The sequence below is a fragment of the Morus notabilis genome, unplaced genomic scaffold, assembly GCF_000414095.1.
Source record: "Morus notabilis unplaced genomic scaffold, ASM41409v2 Scaffold1640, whole genome shotgun sequence".
NCBI classification, from domain to species: domain Eukaryota; kingdom Viridiplantae; phylum Streptophyta; class Magnoliopsida; order Rosales; family Moraceae; genus Morus; species Morus notabilis.
The window spans coordinates 76,505-85,954 of record NW_010367899.1 but is presented as its reverse complement, the minus strand read 5'-3'; the positions used below and the strand labels follow the sequence as shown (position 1 = coordinate 85,954).

Sequence of the window (9,450 nt, the reverse complement as noted above, 5' to 3'; positions counted from 1 at the left end):
ATACTGTAGGAAAACAACAAATGAAAAGTGAATGATGGACAGTGCGCAACAATAGACGAGCAATGTGGAGAATGAGAAATGGATATCGCTTGCATTTTATTCCGCAATATGTTTTACTATAATAAGACCTTTTTAATTATATGTATGTAGTATGGTTTTAAGAAGACCGAGACTTCACTTATAATTTAAAAGTTAATGTATGATCTTTTGAAAAAAAAAAATTTCTGTAAATTTCACTTTAATTATTAAAAGTATTTTAAACGAATTCATAATGGTAAGTTTAAGAGATGGCTTCCTAGGTTGGGTTGTCACACTTCACCTTCATAAAAATGATATTTATGATATTTTTATTTTGACCACAAATGAGCCATGGAACGCCAAGCACAAAAGAATACGAGCACCTGGAGTAACCGGAGCAACTGGACTGGAGCAATCCAAGCACCAATATTTCTCCGCCCAAGACAATTCAATGGTGATTGCTCTAAGACATTCCAACATTCGGATCAGTTGATTCATATGAAGACTAATTATAAGTTACAACTCTTGAATGAGATTGGTTTCATTGTATTAAAGAGAGACTAAACAATCGGATATTTTATGGGAGAATTAAACTCCTTTATCCTAATTATATTATAAATTTTATGTAAATTAGAGGAAAGATTACGCGCTCAATTTTCTATACGAAAGCCTTGAGTAGCCGTTATTTGCTCTTGTTTTTACTTGTTTATAGTTTGCAAGCTGGTTCTTATCAGTTTATAAGTGTTCACCCAAAATTCTTTGCATCATGGTTCGTTTAAGAATCCCAATTTCTTAATATTGATATGATATTAGACGAAATTCTGCTCGTGTAAACATCCACACCCATAGAAACATAGGTATCATGTAGTGCGTGTATACCATATATGTGAGCATGTATGGACGTGCACGTTCCAATATTTTTACATATAGATACAAAGTGAAATTGTTTGACGAAAATTAATACTAAATAGAACAAATCTATCTATATCTATAATCTATCTATAACATTTATAGAAGTGAGCATAGTTTTTGTACTTCAACCTACTTTTAAATCAATCTAATAGTTTAAAATTGATTTTTTTTTTACTTAATTTTAAAAAGTGGCTTAGATTAGCATACATGGCTTCTTTGATGTGAAGAAAAATGAGAGAGAAGAATTACACTTTATAAGGTATGGAAAGTGAGGGAGAGAAGAATTACATTTTATAAGTATATGGCTGTAATTATATTTGTATTCAGATGATGTGAGACTTGATGAGTGAGTTTTACTCACTCATTTAGTATCGTTTTACACTTAATATCTAGTTGGTTTTTAAGGTTTTTGTTAGTTTTTATGTGTATTTTTGTTCTTTGTTTGAAGGTTAGGTGAAAGTCTATGATTTGGAAGGTTTTGGACAACTTTTGGTGGAAAAAGACAGCAAACATAGCGCTTAGGCGCCAATTTGTAGCGTTTTGAAGCTCAGTTTTACGGAATTAGGGCATTTGGGCAGAATGGGTAGCGTTTTGGCGCCCATGACAACGTTTTGGCGCCCATGATTTCTCACAGACAGCGCCGCAGAGCTAGGAGCTCAGCACCGCGGTGCTATGACGCGAGAAAAGACGCGTTTTGAAGGCCAATCGTGAGAAAACTTACTTGTTTTGACCCTAATGCTTGAAAACCTATAAATAGATGATTCTAGGGCAATAAAAGGGGCTTTTGGACTAGAGAGTGACGGCTGACTTTTGAGAGGAGATTCAAGATGAGAAAGGAGAATTGAGTACAGAGAAGAACAACGGCTAAGATCCGGAGACGGAGATACTTCAATTCAACTCCAAACTAGTTCTTTTTTTTTTCCTTTCCAATGATTAAGACTTTGTTTAGGAATTTATTTTGTTTAGAGATGAACTAATTTCTTTTTCTAGGGCTACGATGTAGCCGGATTATGAATGTTCAGATTCTCTATCTTCTTTTTAAGTAATTGATGTTTAATCCATATATGCTGAGTATTTCAATTTATTCTTAATGCTTGTGATTGTTTGGCCAACTATTACATGATTTTATATTTGATTTGAGACCGAAAGGTGATAATTAAATAAGCTCTTAATTGAAATACCACGAGTTGTTCATAGGATAGAGATATCTATGATGCTTGTGCAGTTCTTTTGAATTTCTTGCACTTAATGATTTTTAATAGGTTTAGAAGTCTGACAGACATGTAGATTTTTTTTGTTGGATTAATATTATTGTTGCTTGAGAAAGAATAATAATTGCTTTAGAGAAATTGCTGTCAGTATAGGATTGAATGTTAATTTTCTTGAATTATGAGAATTTGAACAGGATTAATTTTGGTGAAATCAGAAACCCTAGAGTCTTAATCTATTGAATTTTATTCCATTGTTTAGCGTTGTTTGATTTATTTAATCGTTAGTTTTACTTTACTTAATTTTATAAACTCTCTTTTCGACTATTCAAAAAAAATTAAGGTTAATATAATTTCGGTAATTAGTAAACAACAATCCTCGTGGGACGATATTCTTATTCACTATTATATTACTTGATTGCAATAGCGTATACTTGCGTTACGATTTTTCACAATAAGTTTTTGGCGCCATTTCCGGGGATTATTTTGTTTTTACTGATATCGATACCAAATAACTCTAGTTTTACTTTGGATTTTATTTTGTTATTTATTTTCTTATTCTTGTTTTGTGCTCTACAGGAATTTACTCTACGTGCATGCGAAAGTTTGGGAGCAGTATTCTACTTCCTCTTGACTTAGAAATTGAGCATACTTGTCGAAGAAATAGAAAAGAGAAGAGATAAACTGTCATTCAGTCGCAAGAAACTATGGCTAATCCTGAAGGGGCAATAAATGAGAACAACAACAACAACATACCACTGAACAATCCACCGGTGGTCAATCAGCCAATGGCTTTGCAAGATTATGCATTGCCACCAACCGGTGTTCAATCAGTGATCAGGAGGCCTGCTATTCAGGCGAATAATTTTGAATTGAAGCCGGTGATGTTGCAGATGATTCAAGCGATCCAATTTAATGGATTACCGAATGAGGATCCTAATGCTCACATCACAAATTTTTTAGAGATTTGTGATACTGTCAAATACAATGGAGTTAATGACGAAGCTCTTCACCTTCGTTTGTTTCCTTTCTCTTTGAGGGATAAAGCAAAAAGTTGGTTGAATTCACTGCCGCCAAATTCGATCACTAGTTGGGAAGACTTAGTTCAGAAGTTCCTTTCTAAGTTTTTCCCACCGGCTAAAACAACAAATATGCGCATTGAGATCAACAATTTTGCTCAATATGAAGGTGAAACTCTATATGAAGCATGAGAGAGATATAAGGAGTTACTGCGAAGATGTCCTCATCATGGTCTACCTAAATGGATGCAAGTCCATAATTCTTACAATGGGTTGAGTGACACTACAAGAACTCTAATTGATGCATCTGCAGAAGGAGCTTTAATGAAGAAAACTGAAGATGAAGCATATAAGTTGCTAGAAGATATAGCAACCAATTATTTCCAGTGGCCTAGTGAAAGAAGCATACCAAAGAAGATAGCCGGACTACATGAGATTGATGCCATCACTAATTTGACTGCCCAAATTGCTTCTCTTTCCAAACAATTGTAGGATACTCAATTGATAGCCAATGCCATCCAAACATCCTCTCCAGTGCGTGAATTTTGCAGAGGATCTCACCAAAGTTCTAAATGTCAAGCTGACAACCCTTTTGCACAGGTACAAATGGAGTAAGCTCAATATGTGGGGAATTACAATAGGCAGCAGAACAATCCTTACTCCAACAGGTTTAATTAAGGATGGCGTAATCACCCAAACTTGTCTTGGAGAAACACTTAAAATGTGTTGCAGCCCGAACAGAGTAACCCACCACAAGAGGAAAAGGTGAATCTAGAAGATGCAATGGCTCAATTGGCTACCTCTCACACACAATTTATGAATGAAACCATGACAAATTTCCAGAATCAATCGGCTCAGATCAGAAGCTTGGAGGTGCAAATCGATCAATTGGCTAACATGTTAAATGATCATCAACAAGGTAATTTGCCAAGTACAACAGTGGTGAATCCAATAAAGCAATGCAAGGCCATTACTTTGAGAAGCGAGAAAGAATTAAATACACTCGCAGAGCCTAAGAAGTCTAGCAAAAGTAGTGAAGAGGCTTCGTCACCTAAAGATACTCAATCTTTGAAGAAGAGTGGTGAAATTCCTACAACTCAACAACCTTTGCCGGTGGAGCCATCACAAAGGATCCCGTTTCCTCAACGCCTTCGAAAAAGTAAGCTTGATAAATAATTTTCAAAGTTTCTGGACATCTTTAAGAAATTGCATATAAACATCCCATTCGCCGAAGCTCTTAAACAAATGTTGAGCTGTGTGAAGTTTATGAAAGATATCCTGTCAAACAAAAGGAAACTTAAGGATTATGAAACAGTTGCACTTACTGAAGAGTGCAGTGCCATCTTGTAAAAGAAGTTGCCTCAGAAGCTCAAAGATCTGGGGAGTTTTACCATCCCTTGTTCTATTAGAAATTCTATTTTTGAAAATGCACTATGCGATTTAGGTGCAAGCATTAACTTAATGCCTTTGTCAATTTTTAAAAAACTTGGGCTAGGAGAAGCAAGACCAACTACAGTCTCATTACAATTGGCCGACCGCTCCATCAAACACCCGAGAGGAATTATTGAAGATGTACTCGTCAAGGTTGATAAGTTTATATTTCTGGCCGATTTTATTGTCTTGGATATAAAAGAAGACGAGGAAATTCCCATTATACTTTGGAGACCATTTTTGGCAACCGGTCAGGCTCTCATTGATGTGCAAAAGGGTAAACTTCGCCTAAGAGTACAAGAGGAGGAGGTGATTTTCAATGTATTTAATGTTCCCAAATACCCGTAAGCGAGTGATAGTTATTTTCAAATTGAAACAATTAACACCTTGGTCACTGAGCATCTTGGCCAACCTTAAGAACCTTTGGAAGCTCGTCTAAGTTATCCGGAAACTAGTGCAATAGAAGATCATGAAGCTATGAAGTTTATGGACTGGATGGATTCTTTCGGACCTAACAATCAGAGGTACTTTGAAGCTTTGGGACGAGGCCCATCACACCCTATTCCATCAATTGAGAAACCACAGACGCTTAATGAGATGGATGAGTTCCGTAATGATGCATATGAGAAAGGTAGGATTTACAAGGAGCAAACTAAGGCTTGGCATGACAAGCACATCTTAAGAAAAGAGTTCAAGCCAGGCTAACAAGTATTGCTCTATAATTCAAGGCTGCGCTTATTTCCAGGAAAGCTCAAGTCTAGATGGTCAGGGCCATTTACCGTGGTGAGAGTATTTCCCTATGGAGCAGTTGAAGTCACTCATGATGCAAAGGGAACGTTCAAGGTCAATGGACAACGTTTGATGCCATATATTAATAGTGGCTTTGATCAAAAGAAGACCAACATTCTCCTGAACTTACCATAAGAAGCAAGACGCCAGGCTGATGACGTTAAACCAAGTGCTTCTCGGGAGGCAACCCGAACCTTCTAAAATCTTTTATTTATTTTTATTATTATTATTTTTATTTTATTTTTAGTTTACTAGTTGTGTTTTAAATTGATTGATAGGTTAATAAACAAGTTTAGGGGTTGCTCTAAGAATTTACAATTGAAATGAAGCTCAAGCAGGCATGAAAGCATGGATTTGGCAGCAGCAGTAGCGTTTTGGCGCTCAAAATAGAGTGGTTTGGGCAAAAGTGGCAGAGCACGTAGCGCTTTGGCGCTACCATGGAGCGCCTTGGAGCTGCCTCCAAAAAAAAAAAAAAAATAACCTTGCAACTTCCGTACCTCCTTTTGCACCCAATGAAGACACTGACTGGCAACTACTTAGGAAAGTCCTCTACACTTTCTTGTTTTACTTTTCCATTGAGGACAATGTCAGTTTTAAGTTTGGGGGAGTTAACTATCTTATTTTATGCTATTTTATTTAGTTTATTAAAAAAAAATTTGAGCTTTGGTTCGGTTTGTTTCGCCCCCGGCCGATGATGAGACAACGATTGAACTTAACTATGGCTTCTGGGAGAGAATGAATAATTTGATTTTTTTGTGTGCTTGACTTGTTTGTTGGTTTTGCTCTACTTATGATTTCCTTGTATTATTGAGCACATAACTAAGAGCACTTGACCATTTTGTGAACTTAGAGAAAGTTTTTGTGATTTTTGTGTTTCTTAAGATCTCACCGGACTCTAGAACTTGTTTGATTATCACTCGAGGAGAAATCCCAGGCAATTTATCACTAAGGAAATTATTTAGGCCATTTTTGGATCGTTTGAACCGTTTGAGCTTACCCTGTTATAATAATATCCCTAGTCACCTCTTTGAGCCTGATTAAACTTTTCTTTGTCATCCACATTATTAGCTTAGCCTTTAAATAAATCCTATCATTCACCATTTTCCTTGAGCTTGTTGATTATTCTAGGATGCACGTTGAGTTGTGTTTGGAATTGGGAGGTGTATTGATATTTTGTATAATTTGATTGATGTCTCCACTGAAATTCTATATTTTTCGTATTAATAAAAAAAATGAAAAAAAAGAGAGAGAAAGAAATAAATAGTGGAGACAAGAATGTTGATGGCAAATGGCAGATGTATTGGGATATTGAGTTAGAAGTTCTACAAGAGGGTCCTAGAGTAATTGATGAGTTTAGGAAATTTAAACCCTTATTGATATCCTTTTATCCTACCTTAATCCCTAGCCATTCAATTCAAGCTTAATAAAGTCCTATTGACCCTTGGTGGTTTGTTGACCGACATTAGTGGAGAGTGATAAGAAAAGTAAGCCTATGGAGTTCAAAAAATCAGAGATCTACCTTGATTCACTTAATTACATAAACTCATCTGAGTTGCATTTGGGTATGTGTAATTGATAATTCACGCACACACATAAGGAGTCTTAGGTGGGGGTGAGATTAGCATTCGAGTTGAAATTCTAAACTTTCAAAAAGTTTAAAGTCTTTCTTGAGCTATAACGTATGTGAGATCTCTGAGGCATTTTTTTTTTTGTGAAACAACGCCGGATCAATACTCAAACAAGGTTTCATTTATTTATGTTTCGTATTATTCATTTTTCATTTCTTTTTTAGTTTTCTTTCTTTATTTTTGTTTTGCTCGAGGACTAGCAAAATATTAATTTTGGGAATATTTGATGAGTGAGTTTTATTCACTCATTTAGTATCGTTTTACACTTAATATCTAGTTAGTTTTCGAGGTTTTTGTTAGTTTTTATGTGTGTTTTTATTCTTTGTTTGAAGGTTAGGTGAAAGTCTATGATTTGGAAGGTTTTGGACAACTTTTGGTGGAAAAAGACAGCAAACATAGCGCTTAGGCGCCAATTTGTAGCGTTTTGGCACTCAGTTTTACGGAATCAGGGCATTTGGGCAGAATGGGTAGTGTTTTGGCGCCCATGATTTTTCACAGACAGCGCCGCAGCGCTAGGAGCTCAGCGCCGCGGCGCTACTACGCGAGAGAAGACGCGTTTTGAAGGCCAATCGTGAGAAAACTTACCCGTTTTGACCCTAGTGCTTGAAAACCTATAAATAGATGATTCTAGGGCAATAAAAGGGAACTTTTAGACTGGAGAGTGACGGTTGACTTTTGAGAGGCGATTCATAAGAGAAAGGAGAATTGAGTACGGAGAAGAACAACGGCTAAGATCCGAAGACGCTTCAATTCAACTCCAAACTAGTTCTTTTCTTTCCTTTCTAATGATTAAGACTTTGTTTAGGAATTTATTTTGTTTAGAGATGAACTAATTTCTTTTTCTAGGGCTACATCGTAGCCAGATTATGAATGTTCAGATTCTCTATCTTCTTTTTAAGTAATTGATGTTTAATCCATATATGCTGAGTATTTTAATTTATTCTTAATGCTTGTGATTGTTTGGCCAACTATTACATGATTTTGTATTTGATTTGAGACCGAGAGGTGATAATTAAATAAGCTCTTAATTGAAATACCATGAGTTGTTCATAGGATAGAGATATTTATGATGCTTGTGCAGTTCTTTTGAATTTCTTGCACTTACTGATTTTCAACAGGTTTAGAAGTCTGACAGAGATGTAGATTTTGTTTGTTGGATTAATATTATTGTTGCTTGAGAAAGAATAATAATTGTTTTAGAGAAATTGCTGTCAGTATAGGATTGAATGTTAATTTTCTTGAATTATGAGAATTTGAACAGGCTTAATTTTGGTGAAATTGGAAACCCTAGAGTCTGAATCTATTGAATTTTATTCCATTGCGTAGCGTTGTTTGATTTATTTAATCGTTTTAGTTTTACTTTACTTAATTGTATAAACTCTCTTTTCGACTATTCAAAAAAAATTAGGGTTAATATAATTTCAGTAATTAGTAAACAACAATCTTCGTGGGACGATATTCTTATTCACTATTATATTACTTGATTGCGATAGCGTATACTTGCGTTACGATTTTTCACAACAAGACTCGAGTAATTTACTCTTAACATGCCCCCGCAAGAGGAGTCACCAATATTGTATTTTTTATGGATCAAGTTAGCTCCGTTTGAGCAATGATGCCATATTAGAGTTTGAGGAGAGAAGTGAGAAAGAAAAATTGTACTTTATAAGGTATAAGACTTTTATCTTAAAAAGTTAACCCATTTAAGTGGGGTGACCTAATATTATAAGGTTGTGATTATATTTGTATTTAAATAATGTATGAGTGGAATAGTTTAGCTTTAACACAATATATTCTTATAACTTTTTATAATTATGTGTGATTTCAAAGGGGAAATTATTTTCTTACGTCAAGAATTAATATAATTATTAATTTTACTAAAAAGTTTTTTAAAAAAAGAATATAAAATCATGTGCAAAAGTAAGAAAAGATGATAAAAATTAACACCAATATTATTTTAATTTAATGTTAAAAAATGTAAGATTATACTCATTACTGCACGGACGTGCATCAAAACTAGTATTTAAAGTAGTAGTTTTGGCTGTACGCTTGACAGTACAACATATCCCATTCCCCTCGACGACAGTATGCTCTCGCTCGGTAGAGAACATGTTTCGGTCGTTTTTACTGTTGTTTGAAAAAACGACATGTAGTTTGTTATTAAAAAGTTTGGTATGTCAAATTATCGCTCAAGTGGAAAAACGACGTGTGATTCCTCCATTACAAGTCTGCTGATGTTTATGCTTAAAACAACGACACTGTCGCTTACAGAAAAGACTACTTTTTTAGCTTTGTGATTCTTGTCGTTTTTAACGATAATTTCGTTTTTGCGGCTCTTCTTTTTTCAAATAATGTCGTTTTCTTCAGTATTGTGGTTATTTTGTTTTACCAGATGATGTCATTTTTAGATATTGTCACTTATGCTGTCGTTCTTTCGTTTCTTCA

At 35.0% G+C, this 9,450-nt stretch overlaps 1 non-coding gene across 1 annotated transcript; it reads right to left on the bottom strand.

Moving 5' to 3' along the window:
- Nucleotides 1-3,289: 3,289 nt before the first annotated feature.
- Nucleotides 3,290-3,393, bottom strand: LOC112094560. The gene has a single exon (XR_002903595.1). It is a non-coding gene; the product is annotated as a small nucleolar RNA R71 (small nucleolar RNA).
- Between the last annotated feature and the right edge of the window lie 6,057 nt (nucleotides 3,394-9,450).